The 22,263-nt window shown below is 40.0% G+C and overlaps 1 protein-coding gene across 1 annotated transcript in view; it reads left to right on the top strand.

Moving 5' to 3' along the window:
• Nucleotides 1–13,214: 13,214 nt before the first annotated feature.
• The window catches only part of LOC117427468 (metabotropic glutamate receptor 4-like), a 139,960-nt gene continuing 130,911 nt past the window's right edge, over nt 13,215–22,263 (top strand). The window contains exon 1 of the mRNA XM_059004062.1: nt 13,215–14,287. The gene's annotated coding sequence lies outside the window, so the exon portion shown is untranslated. The remainder of the gene's footprint in view (nt 14,288–22,263) is intronic.

Here is a 22,263-nt window from a genome sequence, read left to right as displayed (position 1 = left end):
TTTTTAAAATCAATTCCCAATTCCAGGGAAGTTGGTTGGAAATCAGTTTTAAGAATGGAGTCTCAGCCTTCATTATGCCGGTGAGCTCTTGTCAAGCATATGCTGTTTGAATCAGTCTGTTTGCTTCTCTCAAGGCTTGATTGGACAGATCTACGAGCAGAATATTCTGTGGGATTGTTTGGTATGTATTTACATGTAAACTTAACAGCTGTAAAAATATTCATCAGAAAAAAACAACTTTTGTTCCATCAGCGTTACATGTAACTTCCAGTTCTCTGCATAGGTTTATAACCAATTGACATGTTTTAATTAATCAGTTAATTGGCAGGCTTCCTGTTTACATTGCAGTGTGTGCTATAGCGGGTGGAGCAGTGCAATTAAAACAAAGTTCAGTATTCGCCCTTATCTACACATATTTAACTGGATCAAAATGAAGGGTTAATGAGGGCATCTCAGGGGTCATTCTTCTTAAATTAATTTCTATTAGCCCCTAATTGATTAGGGCACCTCCTAATCATCAGAGAAAGCAAAGATCGAATGACAGAAATGAATTCATTATGATGATCAAACTCATGGCATTAGGAGATCGAGACAGGGTTATCTGTGCTTGCTATTGAGATGAAAGTAAAGTTTGAAGCCATCATTAAGTGTGCTTAAGCTACGTTAAAGGTTATTTGTATTTAATTCAATTTACAGAAGAGGAACGCTGAGTAATGAGTGAGTTAGATTAAAAGCACATTTTTAAAGAGGGAGGAAATTGAAGTTAGGAATTATTTTGTCTTATTAGCGGCTTTAAATAATAATAATAATAATAATAATAATAATAATAATAATAATAATAATAATAATAATAATACTACATTACCCCTATTGACTGACATGCTTTCAGCCAGTAACATGCTTTGACCCAGAAGACACTGCTGGAGTTAAATGACCAAGGAAGTAAAACAGTAACAGAGTTCCTGGAAGACAAGGCATACAAACTGAGACCTTTCTTTAACCAAGTGCATGTACCAGATGTCTTTATAAAACCAAAATACAAGTTTGCTATAACCCGTGTTTCGTTCAGAAATGCACACTTCTGACCTGTATAAGGTACGGAAGTGCAGATTCATGGAATCATTTTGTTAGCTGCTATTACTTTAAGGAAAAGGCTAATTGTCTCCATTCCCCATATATGAACATTCTCCCCTGTGTTTCACACACTCCCTATATAAACAGGGTACCACATTCTGAAAAGGGAGCGGACTGGTTGCCTGATGCTACAACTGAGAGGTCAGGGGACTGGATTCAAAAGCTAGGCATTCAAAACAGATTTATTCTAGCCGGAGGTTTTCATACGTGAACCTCTGCAATCTCTCCAAAGCCCCTCTAAAGCTAGGACTGGTGTGATTGCTCTGGGAACGTATCTCAACAGCCAAAGCAATCTCACTAAAACTTTACAAGAAGGGAGCAATCTTCCCTCTATCTTTCACCCATGTCCTGTAAACAGCTTATCAGAGGCTTCTTCACAGCACTAATAAATATCATTGCCCCTGATCAATAGGCAAGCATGGGAAAGCCCTCTTTTTGCAGTGACAGCTGGTGCATATTGTCTAAGAGGACAAAAGCCTTCAGTAAATCTCTCCTGTGATGCAGAAAGACTGCAGCTTTACCTGATTTCCTCCGAAGGTCAGGCTGGAGCATTCTGTGTTGTTGTCTGCTATAGCCAGTGGGGGCAAAGAAGATTTAAACACACATATCCTGACGCAAGATAAAAACAGAGAACATAAAACATAAAGCACGGCTGGGGTTTAGACGCAGGACAGTCAATCAGTGCTGTGGGGGCCGCAGTGCATGATGTGCACATGCTGCAAAACTAAAAGGTTGAGATTTGCATCCAGACTGCCTTTTTGTTTATCCCTCTGGACAGTTTCTTCCTATGCTATGTGCCTCTGCTTACACAGCTTTGTGTGAATCAGGCTTGTCATATAAAATTCATAACGTCACACTAAACAAAAAGCGACATAAATATAGTAAGAAATGACATGCCCTCCGTGGGATGTTAGGCGGTGTAGACTGATGGCCCAAGCCTCTTGTGATTTATACGTCTCCAGAAACCCTGGATAGAATTACATCCTTATTATGCACAGTTGGGTGTACGCTATTCCTGAAATTATTATTATTTTAATAATACTGTTACATTATCTTCTGACAGTTTTTCAACCCTAGTGAGAAATGGAAGATGAATCAACAGACTCTGAAATTCACCTTAGCCTTTTCTGACTTGTTAATGTGACTTTACTGCTCTTTATGTCTGTCAAAAAAAATTAGCAATTTGCACCCTGGGGTATGCAGCTCTGGTAACTAGATCCCATTGTGTCTCTTTGTAACAAACTCAATACTTATCGTCACTTCCTCTGGGTCATTTGAAAATCAAAGTTTTTTCTATTTAAGTCCTGGGCAGACGAGGAGGATTTCTCATTGGGTTGTCGATACTGAATCATTGGGATCCTTATAGACAAGACTTGATAAAGTTTTGAAATGAACCAGCTGCTAGGAACGAGATGAGCACTGATGGGCCGAATGGCCTCTCCTCATTCATACATGTTCTTATGTTCTAGGTCATGGGTCCCCAACCTTTTTCTGATGAGGAGCTACCTTAGATTTACCCCAAGTCTTGCGATGTATCTGTAGGCTAATCGAAAAAATAATTAATGTAACTGCAGGAGAGAAACGTCCCATTAGTGAGAGGGCTGACACTGCATGTCTCAGACAGTTTGTTGAAGTTTGAGGTGTATTTGGTGAAAGCAAGTCACGTGCAGTAATTTTTTTCAACACAGTTTTGCAATTTGCCATTCTTTTTAACTTGACAAAGTAAACGGTAACATTTTAAAATACGGAAATGTTTCGCGATCTACTCAGTAAGGCTTTGAGATGGACCAGTAGCTCGCGATCGACAGGTTGGGGGCCCCTGTTCTAGGTAGAGTGCAGTCAAAGCGCAGTCATGCGCAGTGTTCTTCATGTCCTGCATGAGCACCCACTCCACACTGGCTGCTCTGAACCGTGGCTGAAGTCAGGACACGATTGCATTAAGAGTTATTCAGAGGGTTTTAATGTGATGGTAAATACTGCCCAATAAAGATGAAATCATTGAAATGCTCAAAGCACTGCAGTATTTTGATGGTTACCTGTGTCTATATACAGTACCAGCAGACCACAGAGATGACAGGAACTAGCAAACTTCATGTAGTGGCTACTTCCTCTATAGTCCGGTTCGTGTTGCTTGTTTTTCTGGTATTTGTACTCATGGGCAGATCATGTCTGAATCCATGTGATCAGTGTGTAAGCAAGTGTTTTTTTTTACTGCTTGTAGAGTAACTCCCTATTGTAAAGGCAGCACAAGGCATGATTGAGCAGGAGTGTGTTAGGGTGACAAGCATGGACAGTTTTATTGGTGGTGTGGAACTCCATGATTTCATGGATTGGCAGTTTCTCATCTAGCTGGGGACTCGGTGTGGACCTGATCAATAACAATAGAATATATTTATAAATATGATCTGACTTGTGTGTCATGGGATCAGGGAAGTCAGAATGTGTAACGCGCTTCTATTTTCAAATGCCATTTTTTTCATGCCATAACATTTCCTCATAAGGAATCAGACAGCTACTGTGTAACGAACAGTGATTCCGTCTCTATGTCAATCTAAAAATAATACGCCATCAAAATTGCGTGTTAATGTACGCGGTTCCATCGCCCTTTGAGACTCCCCGGACTCCCTTGTAAATGTGATGCTGTCTCTCAGGGCGTTTCCTCCCGCTGAACTACATTTTAAACTAATTGCAATACAGTCGATACAGTGTAAAGCACTCATTTCTGCGTGGGATCCGAAAGCCAAAAAGTAATAAAGAACTCTGTATTAAGAGCTTAAAGTCAACTGATTCAATGTAGTGATAGTCAGTATTGAGATTGTAATGCTAATAGAGGCTTCTATAGTAGTGGCTTAGAGGCGACCTATCGAACACAAGGAGCTTAGTTGTCATGGAGTCTTGGAGACAATACGTTTAACTAATCAATGGCTACAGTGACACTAGAAGCTCTTCATTTAGATTGACTTGTTAAGGCAGATATATTTCAGACAGCCCAACCCCAAACCAATGTTGCCTATGTGGACAATGTAATGCGCCTTATCCTTCCTCTATCCCTGAAATAATTTTAAAGGATGTTGTGATTTTTCTGTATAAATCATGCACTGTAGTTTTTATGGCGCTGGTCTAGAATGCATGGTGAGTTTGATTTGAAATGAAAAATACCAACCTCCATTTAAAATAGATAACTCTGTTTTACTGCCCATTTAAATGGATGCAAACAGGGGCAGAGGTCAGTACACTATACCATAAATTACATTTGGAATTCTAGAAGTTGAACTGCCATTGAAAAAACATATATGCATTGTAAAATCGATACAAAGCTAGGAAACGTAACAAGGTACAATTGTGCACACAGTGACTGAAGGGGATATATAGTGACCTATTTATTCATTAATTAAAAGGGCTAGCCAAAAATATTCAGACCCTTACTCTAGGATTGTTAAAGCTGAAAGGCACATTGCAAAGGGTTTGTTATGGCAGTACTGTTTTGCAAAACTGTTTTGTAAATTTATTTTACGAAATACTTTTTCATTTATTTATTTGTAAACTGGTTGCTACATACTACTGTATTAACACAAAACTAGCAACATTTTAGAACTAGTGGTTTATGATTTATAAACTCAAAAAGTACCCCAGTAAAAGTACTGTTGTGCAGTGCAGCTTACATGACCAGCAGAGGGCGCTGCTGCAGCAGAAACCAAGTCACAAAGCATGCGCTGAGCTATGCACTAGAGCTCATGTATTGATTATGCATACAGTTCTGTTTCAGAATTTTTATATCTATCTATCTATCTATCTTGCCCTTCGCAGAGACTGCGCTCTCTGTCAAGCTGTTAATATGCAGAATAATCATCTTCCTTGTATTTAAAAGTGCAGCTGCTAAACTTCTTAAGCAAAGTCATGCCCTTGAGAAACAGGGAGCGTCCAAGCTGAGCCTTGTAGGCACTGTGCCACCTCCAGCACTGCTGTCTCTCCAATAGACTCCAACAGAACTAGCTTTGGCACCACTGACCTCTGACAGAAGTTGCCGGGCATCAAAATATTGGTTCTGGGCTTCTTTTTGCCTACATAAAACCGACATGTATTAATTATAGGTTGCTGAAGCCAGTAATATTGTTATACTAACTGAATAGCTGAGACCTAACAAGTTCAATGCAAAGAACTTTGTACTCGTAAACAGTACTTAGCAGATAATCTCAGACCCAGTAACGTCAGCCCTGCTATGCAGTAGGAGTCTTGTTTCCATCCTAGGAACGGCACTTTAATTGACATTTACACAGAAACATTATTTAACAGAGAAAGTTTAATACAGCTAGGAATGGGTGTATGAAACCCAGCGCTGAGGAATCGGCAAGCCTTCAGCTCTGTACAGGAGCTATTAGAGACAGCAACATTAATAAAGAGAACTCAGTACTTGGATCTTAGTGCCAGTAAATCAAATACACCTAACTCATAAAGAGTTCCCAACACCAAGACATTCAGTACAGATCCTGCTTCTTAAACACCAGGGAGTTAGAAAATCAGGGGTTTCCTTCACTACGGTCCTGCTTAAACTGGTGTTGAGCTGGGGAACCAGTAAGAGCGGTTCATTGATGCATATAATGAACTGGTTTCTTATTGGACACTCGACTTATACTGTATATGAATCCCAATCAGATTCATTTAAGCAATCAAATCATTTTGAATTTTACAGTAAAGCTACTTTAAATTGACTGTAAAACAGTGTGCTGGAAGTGGTTAGGTACAGTCTATAAACATGTTCTGAATGGTGCTACTAACAGTTATAGTATTACTACACATAACAACATTGAATTACATATACAGAATGCTTTCCCTGTAACATGTAAGAATCATATATTATTACACGATGGGTCTTTTACACAGGAATGGATTTAGAGAATTCTGTTGTGTGGTTCAGAGAGCCAATGGGGTGTGGCCACCCAATATTTTTAGATTCTTCCAGATTTGGGTTTAAAACACTAAATATTCTCAATATTAAAACATGATCTGCAATTGCAGAAAATGTCCATGGTTTGGAGCTCCCTGTATGAAAGGGTGTTGCCTGATACTGTGGTTAAAACAATTGCAGCTTTGTGAAAGTCTAAGAATTTGAGCTCAGGCAAGAAAGGGAAATATATACTATAAGTATTGCATGGAAATTGAAATTCTAGGATGGACTGGCTAAGCTATTGGAGAATTATTTTTAAAAAAAGCATCAAGCTTTATATTTCTGCTATTGCATTATTATACATTTATATGTTCAGTTGGTTTTATAGGGTTGTCATACGAGCATCGCCAGTAACCCCCCCACACACACATTACTGTTGTTGAGAACTGAACTGCGTACTGAACACTCTGTTGAACTCAGTGTGTAAGAAAATACAAATTCCCTATTTGGGGGCGTGCGATCCCCCAACACTAAAGAATGTTCAGATGGAAAAGCCTGTGCAGAAAAGGCAGCAGCATTTCTGGAGATAATAGCAGACATCCCTGCAGACTCAAATATGCAGTACAGCCTTCTGAATAAAGGATCTGCTTAGCAACCAGTTTGGATAATGCCTCCCTCTGCAGCAGTGCAGCTCATAAAAGACGAACAGTGATTTTTCTTTGACTAGACAGACTGAGAGAGAAGCCGAGAGGAGGGGGGTGTCTCTGTCGTACAAAGTGAGATGGCTTGGTCTTGGGGCAGCCTGGAGACTGACTTCCTCCACTGCCGAGCTGGGGATAAGTGGCCAACCGGGAGGGAGACTGGATCTATGCCCCTGACTCTCCGTGACTTCTAAATGTCTTTGGCACGGACTGAAATGCCACCTACACGCTGTGCTATGAAGAATACAATGGCTCTGCCAAAGATCCACATTCCCCTGTGCAGTATAGGACCGGTGACGCTCTAGTTGAAAGATCTGTTATAAACATACAATATGTAATCTATTGAGGTGTTTTCAGACGCAGGCAGTGATCAAATCAGAGGGGAGATCCACCAAGACTCACACTGGCACTGATATGATACCGCGATGGCGCTGCAAACAGTCCATTGAGTTTGTCAATGGTGCCTTGAGTGGGATCGAGCTTGGCTTGCATGTTTGTGTGTGTGTATAAAAGTTGTGATACCTTCCTGAAATAGGAAATGCATTTTGCTACAACTAGCATGGTATCAATAATTGATGGCTGTACTTTGAGCATGAATTCTTAAAGGGATTCTTATGAGTTGGGCATCCTGAGACTGAGTTAGGGTTCGATGGGAACTTTATTAGTATGCACACACACACAAGCTTTTGCCCCTGCTACTATAGAGAGCAGGAAATCCATTGAAGTCCATTAAAAGATGAAAACAAACCTATCTATTTATTGAGAAATGCACCCAAAGTAGATAAAAAGTCATTGATAAACAGAAAATCAATTATATCAATTTGCTTTGACATTGCTGGTTCTGCTGCATTGGAAGTAAATGAGAAGCCAAAATTGAGTTGACCAAACTTACTGTGTTAAGAGCCTTTTAAAAAGCCCAAACTTTTGTCAACTTCACTTAGTTTCTTACATTTTTACCTTCAAAATTAGTTATTTTTTACCATAGCTAATGCCATTGCAGATTCTCTTTTACTTCCATTGGAGAACACGTTTGAAACTTTGTGTGTATCCTTTCTATACAAGACATGTTAGAAAATGTTGCCTGTAATCGTGAAGGATAGAATAAAGATTTGAGCCTATTCTGTCAACCCCAGTGTAGTTCTCACTGGGGATTCATATATTACAGGGTTTTGTGTTTCTTTGGTCGTGCAGTTAATTGAAACACAAGCAATCTCCTGGGTCTGTGCAGCACAAATGAACTGCAAGAGAGCATTCCCAGGAGCCAGCTCACACCACCCCAGCATTAATTTGAGAATGAATCCAGTGCGGTGTGTGCGTGTGTGTCCGTGTGTGTGTACGTGTGTGTGTGTGTGTAGGGGTGTGAGCACAATTACTGTCACTAAGGACCTAAACCATGTCCTCAAAACCACTGCGTTCCATGTTCCTGGATGCTGGATGCTGTTTCAACTCTCCTTGCCCTCCCCTGCCTGTATGGCTCACCTTGCACCTCACGCTGCACCAGATGAGCCACTCCGGGACCCCCACGCTGTGGATTTCAAATCTTTGCTTTGAATCAATTTCTCAATGATGACCCACAACTGAAGCATTCTATAAAGCCCTGTAGTTTGCTGTCAACTTATGCGGTAAATGAGTTAATAAACACCATGAATATGAAATGTTCATCGTAACTTGCCAGGGCTGTAGTCTTTCTCCTCCCTTTTGAAGTGTAAATGCGGTATCCCACAGAAAGACATTAAAACAAACAGTTTCACCGCAGTGCCACGTAATGGAGAGATGTCAGACTGCTTATTCTTTGCACATCAAGAGTGTACAGTTTGCATGCCGCAAAACCCAAATGACAAAAAACTATTACTTTTTCAGTGCTACTGGATGAATTGAGGGTTTATGGATCCAAACTCGGCCACAAGGATCTGACCCAGGAGAATTAAAGTGCTTCAGTACGACTGCCTGAGCAATTCTTGTGTTTCTCATCCATTCTATTTTTTTCAATGGTATTTTTCATTAGAGGATTCCCTCAGCCAGAGCTTGAATAATGTAAGGATGTTAAACAATGACAAGAGTAAAATCCATTTGTAAACAATTCTAAGAATGCCCTTAGAGACAGCACATGTTACACAAGAGAGGGACTCCTGGAATAGGGCAATGCTTTTAGTAGGCTTTGGAGATTGGAGCAGACCTTGGGAGAGCCAGGTCAGGATTATGAGTCTATCTCCAGTCAGCAGAGCTGTCCCCCTTGCTCAGGTGGTAAGGATGTTATTTTCAATGCAGAAGGTGCCGGGTTCAGTCCCTGCTGTCTGTGTTTGTCCTCCTCCCAGGTAAGTATTATGTACAGCAATTGAATGAATCCATAACACAGGGGCGTATTTATTGAAATACTGAAACTTCAAACTCAAAGACAAATACAGTCCTGGTGAGTGACGATGACTCTCGTAATGGTCCCATGAAGAGGAAGGTGTGTGTGTTTTGTTTGATGTATTGGACATTACCCTAATGGCAGGTGTGAAACTCTCGCTCGATACAATGGGTCACACAGGCAAGGGAGGGAAAGAAATCAAATGAAACGTGGAAATTGTATAGGAAAGAGACTTTAAGTGAAGTGAAAAAATAAACACAAAGTTTTTGGTAATTTTATAAGTGGGAGATGTTTTCTGGTTCAGCAGTTTTATTTTGTTTGATCCAGATGGGAGTAATTAGGAATGGTTTGGCGGTAGCCAGGCAAGATTATCTGGGAGTCTGGCCAGTAACTATGAACAGGCATAGGGTATGGGACTGAGTCTGACTTCAGTGCTGTCAGATGGTTATGACAGTTAAATAGACTGCCAACAGCCATTACCGAATGACATCTTTGGGATCGGTTGTGTGCTGAGGGGCAATGGTAGCACAAGGGCAGCTACAATGGAACAAGCCAATGATAGAATGGTACTGCAGTGGATCTTATATTTATGCAATAGCAGTCAAAACCCAACGATGATTCATTGCAGTACCACACTAGGACCAGTGTGCTTTGTGTAGTGACCACTGTGTAACATTAGCCTTTTATAGACAGTGCCATGTTGTGATTTTGTGATGTGCCGATGTGTATAATTTGAGACCTGAGCCAAACCCATAGTTTAGTGTATTCCCACTGTTTGGATTTTGTACTTTATTATTAAATGTTAAAATAGCACATTCATTCCCCTGGCTGTTTGTGTGACTCAAGCCCCAACTAACTTTATTCATTACTTTATTTTGTCAGCAAAATTTGAATGAAAAAGAAACCCTCCAAGGGATGTATACACAGTAGCCTACATAGAGCGGTACAAAGACAGCAGTAATATAGTAATACATCTTTTTAATATTTGTTTCATGACGTTGGCAGACGATTTTCATAACACCAGACCCTTAGGATCGATACAGTATGTTCAGAGTTGACTTTGGTAAATTAGTGCATGGGCCAGTAGACCGTGGTTTGTTTGCATCTTAAAAAATAATCATCCGATCTGTATAAACTGTATGAATTCGTGGGATATATTTCTCTCGCAATTCTCTATATTTTGCGCAAGAATGAAGAGTCAATTTAAATGCACAGTAACAAGGGCGATCAGAAGAGAATTAGTTTAACTTGAATCTACCTGTACTGTTTATTGGGACCAAAGACCAAATATATTTAATAAGAGTTAATGTTCTCTGATTACCTCAAAGCACGTAGAAAATAGGACTGTAAAAAATTCGGGTTGACACCATTGATCAATTCCAAGTGGATGCATATCCAAGCACTAGACGGCGCCTGAAACCTTAAAAAAAATGAAAAAACAACATTTTATTAAGCAGGAAAAGAGTCTGTACAAACCAAGAACTCAATACTTTCCATCCACTTCCTCCCCCCCCTTCTCTCTCCTCACAACACTAATACGAAAGATATGTGATGCCAGAGACGAGTTCATCAAGACAGGGAGATGGCGATAGCGTGTCTCAATCTGTCACTACACGTAACTGGGATTTGGATTAGTCAGAGTCGTGTTTTTTTAAGGATTAGGCCAATATTAAATTACTTTGAAAAGGATTAGATGTATTTTCTGTCGCTGAACTACTACAAGGGAGCTAAGACTTTAACAAGTGTGCTTTTCTTAACGACTGTAGGCTACTGACATATGCGTTTTAACTTATGACTATGCAGAGAAAACTAATGGCTGTTACCGTATTTTGGACGCAGGAACTTTGCAGTGTGACAGCCTGCATAATATGTCCAAAATACTGCATTATAATACCGATTACTGCAGGGATATTGCAGACATCCTGGTGGGGGCAAGTGGTAATAATCAATGTGGTGATATTGCATGGAGATTTGCATGAACGTGTTTTAGTTGCTGTTCAATAATTACTTGAACTTCAAATCAGCCACGAAATGGTTTATGATTGGGAAGGTTTTCAAAGTCAACCCGACAACTTCACCCACTAGCCTACTTGTTTTATTTATCAACTTCCATTTACCAACAGTGGAGTGAAATTGATGGGCGGCTCCCCACAGGAGATCTCTATAAACCGAAGTGCTGCCCCTTGTTGCTACATATGGCTAGCATTAGCGTGGATATTGATCTTCTGATAATGTATAACGTGCCCTCATTTTTAATGCATGTGAAGAGGAGAACAAGTGCAGTAGATATCATTTTAGAGGTTGAAAGGGAAAGTGCATGATACGCATATTTTGACGAAATTACATGTAATATAATCCTGATCCTATTGAAGAAAGAAAAGAAATGTCGTTCCGTTCTTAGAGAATTTTTGTAGGAACTTAAATAGATGATATTTTACCATAAAGTACTGAAAACAGTGATCTTGGGCGTTCAATATAAAATACATACGTCACTGAAGACTTGAAGCCTGGATTGTGTTTAGGTTAAACCAAAGTGTTCCAAATTCAAATGATGGAATCCCAAACAGATATATTTCTGACGGTTTAATTCCACTTTGGACCCCCGTTTATAAACTACAGGTATGTGTTATTTAGAATGTAAGCATGAAGGGTTCTATAAAGCTAGAAGAAACCATACGGATCTATTATAAGCGCGCAGGAAACCACTTGTTTTATTAAATCGTCCAAAGGGGAACAGAGGGCTGCCTGCTAGGCTGATTGTGATAGAATCATATTGATTCGCGCGGATGATAAATATTGCATCGCATGTAGTACACAGCCGACTATCCTTTTGCAAGATTTGTGTGCAGGACGTTAGCCGCTTCCACTGCTATCACCAGAGCTTCATCCACAGCATGCATTCTGCTTAAAGTACTGTACAGTATGTGTCTAATGTATTTGATTTGGCATTCATAAAATCTGGTCCCCCCATCTCATCCCCAAGTATTTAAGCAGCCGGCCCACCCGGCCGCTTTATAAATGCAAACATCTTGAAAAGCAAATGATAAGTAAATATAGTATAGTATAGTATAGTATAGTATAGTATAGTATAGTATAGTATAGTATAGTGTGTGTGTGTGTGTGTGTGTGTGTGTGTGTGTGTGTGTGTGTGTGTGTGTGTGTGTGCGTGTGTGTGTGTGTGTATATATATGTATATATATATATATATATATATATATATATATATATATATATATATATATATATATATATATATATATATATATATATATATATATAATCTGGAACGTGGCTGATACTGCGGTAGTAGAAGAAAAAAAACTATTTTAATACAAGCACCAGCGCCGCAAGAAAGAAAAACTATTACTAGCCTGTGTTATACAATTCCCAGGTGTATTCTACATAATGGAGAACAGAAACACGGTTTTGAGCTCCTTCAGCGATTCAGCAGGTCATAATTCCCATGGTTGCGTTGGACAGCCTAATGCATTCACGATTACTATGCGGGTGGTTGCCGCGTGCGTGTTGCTGCGCGAGTACAGGTGCAGACTGCAGGGCGACCCCCCCCCCCGACCCAATTCATAAATCAAGCACCCCTCATTCCCCCGGCCGTTACAATGCACAAGAGTGTTTCACCGGCTGATGAAGATAGAACTAGCTCTCGGAGACGCCCCGAGTAGAATACTACTGTGCCCACTGGCTTCCATCAATGCATACTCTCCAGATTACCTAGGGCTTGGTTTCCCCACCAGCCAGCAGTATTTCACAGCCGACACGGCAGCTGCATTATATCAGCGCTGTAACATCGTGAGCAGCAACAGCAGCAGCAGCTGCTTAGACACAGCGGTGACTCCAATACTGCGAGTCTGCAGCTGCAAGAGAGACTTCATAATCAGTGCGGTGGAAGCCGAAGCTTATAAAAAAAGGTTTTTATCTTTTTCTAAAGCATTCGGAGTGTAGTTTTTTTCCACACACGGGACCTCGTTCATCAAGCTTTGTGTCGCTCGATTTCAAGTGCACAAAATCTTCTGCAGAATTAGTGACAGTGCCATAGTGTGTATGTGTTTTTTTTCTTCAATTTAATCTCTGCTGTTTCAAAGCAGCGACCCCCCCCCCCCCCCCCCATATTCCAAAACAGACGGAAGGATACTCCGAATGCGCTTTGTAGCACATACCGGATCTGGATACACACTTGTGGAAGCACCACTGTGTTTATATATAAAGACACGAAGCTTGGAATTCCGATTTCTCCTTCTGATTTCTCCACAGTGGATTCATTTCTGGGGAACTGTCTTCGGTGAAATGTCCATAAACTTTGATTAAAAAACAAACAAACAAACAAAAAACAACCCGGAATGTTAAAGGCTCAGGAAGAATCTTAAGCATCGTTTTTCCGGTGTTGGCAGAGGGGTGTGATGGTGTTCGCCGCTCCCACTTCTAACACTAGAACTTCACTAGACCATTATACACTCTGGAATAACAACAGTGGCAATAGTGCTTAAAGTACTGTATAACTGTATTATATGTGTCTAATGCATCTGATTTGACATCGACTTCTGCAGAGCAATGTCTTATTGGTCTAGTTCAGCTCTGCTTCAGCGGGGGAGTGTGCTATACTAATATCAGTCATTTCTCATTGCCACTAAATCTCAGCATTACAAGATTAAGTACAGCAGCTTCATAGAGGATTTCATCTAGTAAACCGTAAAGGGCTAATTTTCAACATCGTACGCCAGGAGCTCTGAAGAAACGCTGCGCTTAAAAAAACAAAAAAACAGAACACGCTCGTTTTAGTCCAGTTTCAGCACCACTGCGTGGTGGACAGCGTACCTCATTTTTTTGTTGTTTTTCTTTTTTTATTATAAGAATCTCTGGCCCATTTTATAGAGGGCTGTTCGTTTGGACAACTGGGTGATGCATCCAATTGGCTGACATAGAAGAGGGCAGAGTGTATGTCTGAAACAAATTCATATACATTCAAGCAATGCCATAAGTGTTTCGGTTAAGCATCACTCCGCATTGAGAAGGCAGAGGAGCGCTACAAACGGCTTGAGCAAGGCGGGCTTCTGCTGAGTGAAACACTGATGAATTGTAAGACAGGAGAGGGACCGTGTTGTCCAAGCATTTGCCACAGTGCTACTAATTCACGAATGTAGCACCATCCCTGGAATTTTGGATTGCTAACGTGAACCCCCACCGGGATTTGTATCAGAGGTATGATATCATTCCCTTATTATATGCACTGCTTTATCAGAATGCATGACAAACTAATACGTGGCATATGTTTAAAATATTGCAGATCATCCCAATTAAATACATCATTGCATTGCACATTTTGAAAAAGCAGTATGAGGCGTATATTCTATATCAATATAGAATTAGTATTTAAAAAATAATAAGAAGAACATGTATACAGCAGGATAGGAAATCCGCACCTGGGCTTTTCTGATGCACTGGTAAAGAGTGCTAATTTACTTCGCTTCTGCTTCTCGAAAACGCTGCATCATTTACATGCAGAGGTCTGCGAGTCCCCTGATACGAAGCATCGTCTTTTAATTTGTGAATGCTCATAGTTTAAGTAGGCTATCGTATACTGCTGCTCAAGGATGTGATCCTGCAAAGGCGCTACTACAGCAGCGTTACATCATGTGAAACAACGTCTACATTGCATGGGATTAGTTGTGGATTAAGCAGCCTACAGATCCAGTTTTTTTTGCCAGTCATTTATTTTTTTCCTTAGTCGAAACTTTTTTTTTTTTTCCACTGGACCAATTCACAATGCTTTGAATGTTTTGCTCGCCAGTTTGCGTATCCAAACCTGTTGTTCCTGTTTAGCCAACGCACTTTATAGATCAGCAACAAAATGGATTCATTTGTAATTGTTTTGAAATCAAATTGCACACTGAACAGTTCTGCAAGTGTATGTAACAGTTCGCGCTGTTGGATACATTCCAGCTATTTTTGATAAAGCAATTTAAAATTTTCATTTAGATGAGCTATTCCCGGGAACCAAATAGATTATCCTCCTCTCTCTCTCATCCTCTCACTGCTTTTCAATTCGAGCTATTCCGCTACTCCTATCGCCGCAATTAATCCGTGCACACACCAGCAAACCATGCGAAGGAAGAGAAGGGGATCTTTTCATTTTAAACATGTTTTTTTTATCTCTGCCAGAGTAGCGGTATTCGCAGACTCGTTTACCCGGGTGTATTCGTATGCAGCAGGCTTGCCTTGCCTAGCAAAGCAACCGTGAGAGCAGCAATGAACACAGCAATCAACTGGAGCCAGTGGAGCACCGCTCGCTTTCTCGCTCTCTGGAGTCCTGCATTGACTCAACACGTTATTAGTGTATTTTAAACGTCTTGTTTAAAAAGTTGTTATTGTATTGCATTTAAATATCTTCAGTCATGCTTCATCGAGAAAGGCACTTCAGTTAGGAAGCTGTTTAGGTAATACTACTACTACTACTACTACTACTACTACTACTACTACTACTACTACTACTACTAATAATAATAATGACATCTTCATCAATATTACTATTGCAAAATCGATGCAAGGATTCAGGCTTAATATTTGTACTTTGGATTGATATAATTTTTTTCTCTGGAAGCTGCAATGGCACTATGGACTGGAGTTTCAACAGGTGGCACTTTTGTGATTAGGTCCAACGCTTATTCATTTGCTGGAGGTGTGTGTGTGTGTGTGTGTGTGTGTGTGTGTGTGTGTGTGTCAGTGTGTGTGTGCGTGTGTGTGTGTGTGTGCGAGAGAGAGAGTGTGTGTGTGTGTGTGTGTGTGTGTGCGTGCGTGCGTGCGTGTGTGAGTGTGTGCCTGCATGCGTGCGTGCGTGTGTGTGTGTGTTTGTGAGAGAGAGTGTTAATATTCTTTTGTTGTGCATTGGGGAGATACTGTGGTTTATAGAGGTTGTGAGGAAAGGGCTAGATAACGCACATTTCATTTTTTTAATGACCATTACACCTAAGTGGCCAGCATCAGTGTAGACAGACAGATACAATAGCAGCGTGGGTAGTACTCAAGCTTGGCTACAAAACCACAAACATTCATCTCAATAAGACTGTCAACCGCAACAAATTAGATACCTGAGCCGTGCAGGTGCGTTTCTCTAATGCCAGTTCACTGGACCCGAAACATTCCTAATAGGTGCTTCCATGCGCTATTGCATCATCACACGCGAGTTCCAGGTCAGAATCAGATTTGCATCCCAGAGCTAAAAGGCGAACGCTATAATCACTGGGCTTCCACATTTCCACGATCTCCAGTCCAAGTGCTTCTCAGTTGTCCTTCTACGGACCGCCCACGTTTCTCCTGTGTGACTAGGAGGCTGGCTCCTGGTTATCAAGGCTTTTACACCAGGGCGCAATGTTATAAGATTAGTGTGAAACAACGTGTCAGGGTTCAGCCTATTTCAATTAAACTTAGTTTCGCATAATAACTGTGCCAGTTCAATACCAGTATTCCAAATTTGTATATCGGTGTAAAATCCTGTGAGAGAAAGGCTGGTGTCGTACTCAGTGGTGTCACATTGAGACACCTCTCGGTTTGATCTGTTTTATGGTAATGTCATGGCACAGCTGTGGGGCTGATAATAGTAAACGCGAGTGTGTATGTGTTATAGGCAGTGAGCTGGTAAACGTGCCAGTTCCCACCCAGCATTTTGGTAATCAAGTGTAACACATGTATAAGTTTAATTTGTTAAAAAAGTAAATAAATAAAAAAGTCAAATCACTATCGCTGTATAGCAAACCTGGGGTCATATATATTTATATTGCTACTGCAATTACAATGGCATTGTGTTCAATTACAAGCAATAATCACAGGTACAGGTACAAATACAGAAACATACCATCTATCTATCTATCTATCTATCTATCTATCTATCTATCTATCTATCTATCTATCTATCTATCTATCTATCTATATATATGTATAGTTATTTTTACAAACACGAGCTTCCTTCTCAATCTCTCTCTCAAATTCAAATTAAATTCAAATTCAAATTGGCTTTATTGGTATTTGCCATCGCTGTTGAGTTCTCAGCAGTGGACTCTAGTCACTTGGAGAGCTTCCTTCTCTCTCTCTCTCTCTCTCTCTCTCTCTCTGTTTCTCTCTGTGTCTTTCTGTCTCTCGCTTTGTGTTTCTCTTTGAAGAGAGCTGATTCTTCACTAGCGAGTGGGAGGGAGAGAGCTGTCAGCCTCTGTGTCGGCAACCTGGATTGAAATGCAGATTAGTTTTCATAATTAAATAAACAAGAAAAAAAAAAAATATATATATATATATATATGGGCATCCACGCCATCTACTGGTATTACAGTGTTTCTGGCCAATGCAGACAGTTGCCAGAATTTACTGTCGGACTGCAAAGCCCTTCATCTCTGTATTGGAACAGCTGTAGTCAGGGCAGTGCAGTCACTTCCAGGGCAGGCAGCACGCTTGCTATGTGCATAGCTGATCAATGCAACACAGCACAGTGATCTCTGCCAATCATAGCTCGGTCATTCCAAATAGAGGTTTACCATCCAAATATGGGTACATTGTTACAATAATCAGTTCCAAAGAGGAGCAGTGGATATTTATTGAACTACAATGCAGTGCATTTGCCTTATCATACACTCTTGGAAAAGATGGTTCCTTATGTGTAATATGTATGTGACTGGAGTAAACCACTCCTTTAGTTATGTGGTATGATTTAAAATATGGTGTGGTGTGAACGTGTGTGTGTAAGCAGCAGGGGAAACTCAGAGACACATCATGTCTCATTTTATAAATGTGCTCCTTGGGGACTGCAGGAATCCGGACTCCACTGCATCAATCATCCTAACACCAATTATTACCTGCGATATAGCAGTTAACACTCAGTCATTTACAATAGAGAAACACATTACTGAAAAAATCAGCACATAATGCGACGGGCCATTGAGAATATTATCATGAAGGGAAAAGGGTTTATATGTAAATCATTTCGAAAACCAGAAAAATGAACAGGCATATACAGCACATACAGGGCTGGACAGAAAAATAGAACCCCCCCCCCCCCCCCCCCCATGGTCTGCAGCATGCACTTCAGTTTAAACACTCTGTGCTTCACAAGTTCATTCTGCTATGCAAATAGCATCTGACATCTGGGGGGACGGGGGACGGATATGGTCTCTGGTTCCATGCTAGTTTCAGTCATCATGAATAACAGACACTTTTTGATAGAGGGCCAGTAGTGGCTTTTCAGTTGGCATATGCTTACGTATCAGAAAATGCAGAACATTTAGTTGTTCCAAAAACTCTTTGTAAATCAGCTGGAGACACATGAGACACATTGTACACATGAGCTCTCTTGTTTTGTTTTTAATTTTGTACAGCGCTCTGGGATGCCATGGCGTGAAGGGTGCTATATAAAAATACATTTGTATTGGATTGTATTGAATCCATAACTAAACTAATTACAGAGAAGAGGCCCATTAAGGCTTGTCCCTCCTCAGCAGACAAATTGTCACTACTAAAAGGTATCTAATATAATAGGAAAGGATCATCTTGAAGGTTGCTTGTGTTTTAGATGCTCCTTCTTCACATCCAAAACCCTCCAGGTGACGATTGGTGGTTCTACTCCCCAGTGACAGCATTATGTCAGGGGTGTCTAGTATAGTGGACCAACTGCATCGTTCGTTGCTACACAGAAACAATCACTTCATTAAGTAAAATACTGTATTGCACATTGCATTTCAAAGAAGCCTCATTTCACACTTCATTATCTACATTCTGTTTAGCAAATCTACAAGAAACAATGTGCTATAAATACACGTAGCATCAAAATATATATATATATATAAATGTTAATTTAGTCAGAGTGAAATTATTTACAACTGTGTGCAAATTGTTTTTTTTAATTTTTGTTTTGTTTTTAGCTCAGGCTGAGGATTGTTTTTAGGCCGATTTCAGAAGTTGACTAATTTGTTTTCCATGCTAGGGATTCATATCTGATTGGCTGTTTTCCTGTTTTCTGTGCTTACTTTGCTATGGTTTGTAGTTTATTGGGGAATAGCTGCAGGGTTTGTTATAAGGGCAATAACACCAGACACAGAGGGAATGGGCATTAGACCTGGAATGAGCTCACCAGTCCATTATTCTGTCAATTCCACAGGTGCAGTGTCTTATATTGGGATTTGATGTCAATTGCTGCTTTATTTTCAAATGGAATCCATAACTATCCTTAGCTAACTGTAAACTCAGACAGGAAGCAGCTCCTCTCCACCTGGAAATGCAGCATATAACAGCCTCTTGTAAATCTATTAAGAGCGTTAATCAATCTCCTGGGCCCAGCCAGCCAAACCTTATTAGCAGGCCATACGATAGGAAAATGTACCTTAAAAACGAATGGAGCCACATAGGATTCAATATACTACATGGAAGGTATTCCCTTGCACCATGGCTCTAATGGACCTGGCAAAGCTGCCACCCTTTCCTTGCACATCACTGTGCAGCAGAACCCTGCAAGGAGCTGCTGCTGCTCTAGCTGCTGAGCAGCAACCAGGCAGAAAATCTGGGGAAGGAAAAAAGGGTTTGAGCTTATGCTCTCCGGCTCTGCAAGAGCTGATTTCCATTAATATTTCACAGTAGCACTGCACCGATTTTTATGCAAACATATTCTCCACTAACACAAATGCATACAATATGCTGTGCTAGTATTTTGCAAGTAACACAAAAGCTGTGAGGTGGGGTGGGGTGGTGAGGTTCAGTACAAGTCAGATAAATACAGCATTGCTATTTTATGACTGCATTGAGCATTTATTGGTCTTTAAGTTTCAAATTAATCACACACTCACTTGCCACAGTGAGCAAGTCAACTAACATCTTTTATTTTGAAATGTTATCGTAATAATTGTGACAGGACCCATGATAATTACCATTGGAATAATATTTTAATACCAGTATGTGGCCTTGAAGTATCCCAAGCGGAGTCATAAGCTACCGCTGTGTTACCATTCTACCAAAGTACCCATGTGATACTCTTGCTCTTTAGCACAGAATGTATGCCATGGCACTTTCATTGAAGATCATTTCTTAAACATCATGTGGGGGTTATATTTGATTCCTATTTAAGTTTTGAAGCTTATACAGTACCTGTATTTCGAAAAATTACAAAAATGTCTTTTTATCATCTATTAAAACAGATGATGTCAGATTATTATTATTATTATTATTATTATTATTATTATTATTATTATTATTATTATTATTATTTATTTCTTAGCAGACGCCCTTATCCAGAGCGACTTACAATCGTAAGCAAATACATTTCAAGTGTTACAATACAAGTAATACAATAAGAGCAAGAAATACAATAACTTTTGTTCAAGCAAAGTACAAGTGTGACAAACCACAATTCAATAATACAGCAGATAATAGTGATAGTTACATCAGGATATGATTAAATAGTGATAGTTACATCAGGATGTGATTAAATACAAAGTACTACAGGTTAAACACTTGGCAGATTACAGTATTCTGAAGTACAGGATTAAATGCAGTAAAATAGGGGGCAGATAAGAGCAAAATAAAGCACATTTACATGAAGGGTGATAGTGTCCCAGGATACAAACAGAGGAGTTCTACAGGTGCTCTTTGAAGAGGTGAGTCTTGAGGAGGCGCCGGAATGTGGTCAGGGACTGGGCAGTCCTGACAGATGCTGAGAAGTTACGTCATGTATTTGTTTAGTTTAGACTTGACTATTGCAATGTTTGCTGGACTTCTTGGTCCTTCCTTGTCACATATGCAGCTTGTTCAGAATGCAGCTGCTAGGGGTCTCACTAGAACAAAAAAACGGGCTCATATACTCCTGTGCTGGCCTCCCTGCACTGGCTTCCAGTGCGTTTAAGAATTGATTTTAAAATCTTACATATAAAGCACCAAACGGCTTGTCACCGATTACCTAAGAGATATTCTGTCCCCATATAAACCTCTGGGCACTTTAAGGTCAGCTAACTCCGGTCTTTTGTGCCTCCGAAAGGTAAAATTGAGAAGTAGAGCAGAAAGCATGTTTAGTTACACTGCCCCCGGATAGTGGAACTCCCTGCCGTTTTCTATTAGAGATGCTACGTCAGTCAATAACCTGACTAAACGAATATTATTGTTTCTATCTATTTTATTTGCTGATTTCTGTGTTTGTAGTCATTGTGTTTTATCTATCGTTCTTGTTAATTTCTTGTTTAATTTTTTTTTTATTATTGATATCCTTATTATAATAATTATCTACTTTTCGATACTGCTTCTTGATATTGCATACTTTTGTTCTGTTTCACCGACATGTAAAGCGCTTTGAGATACTATTGTATAAAATGTGCTGTATAAATAAAACACACTGAAATTAAATTGAAAAATCCGACTACCTCGCACTCTCCGAATTGTCCCTGCAATGCTCTTAACGTAATCCAGACTGGCAATAGGCAAATTAGGTTCCAGTTTTCTATGTAAGGAGAAACAGAGAGTTCAGGTAATGGTTTTTATTTCCTGTTTTAATTTTGTTTTCTGTTTCTCTTTTTCTGTAAGAGTTAGGGAGAGCATTATTTATTGCCATTACAGCCGCTTCACAAAGACCTGCAAGAAGATCTATAGCAGCTCATTACATTTAAAAGTATGCATGTCCTGCCTCTGCTCCTTGTGACTTACAGATAATTAGATTTTATTATTTACTTATTAATCATGATTAATAATGGATGGTGGCAGCACAGGCGAGTTCTTTGCTAACATCTGCCTGCAAGCAGGGGAATGGTAATTTTTATAGCCCACCACTACAAATAAATAAGTGCCAGTTTTTAATCACAGCACACACCCGCGTCCTTCGAGGGTTCGTTTAGGCAGTGGATTGTGACGCACATCTAAACCGTTGTCTCAGCCGAGAAGAAAAGGATGCTAAACGAGGACAAGCTTTTGTTTTAGGCAAAGTTTTAAAAAGTTTGTACTGGAATTCCACAGCACAGTCTCATCACAGGCAGATCCTTAATACAATAAGGATAAGATTTCATTGGTAGCATTTCCTGTTAAGTATTCAGACCTCTGGAAATGAACGCACCCCTGTGTGGCCTCATTAGAGCTCTCAGAATCAGTAATCTTGCAATTGTGCTCGTGGCGTTCCCAACTTATCTTGTGAGATTTTAGAAGCTAAGCAAGGTTGGACTAAATTG

The sequence above is a fragment of the Acipenser ruthenus genome, chromosome 29, assembly GCF_902713425.1.
Source record: "Acipenser ruthenus chromosome 29, fAciRut3.2 maternal haplotype, whole genome shotgun sequence".
NCBI lineage: Eukaryota > Metazoa > Chordata > Actinopteri > Acipenseriformes > Acipenseridae > Acipenser > Acipenser ruthenus.
This window is presented reverse-complemented; position numbering and strand designations above follow the sequence as displayed.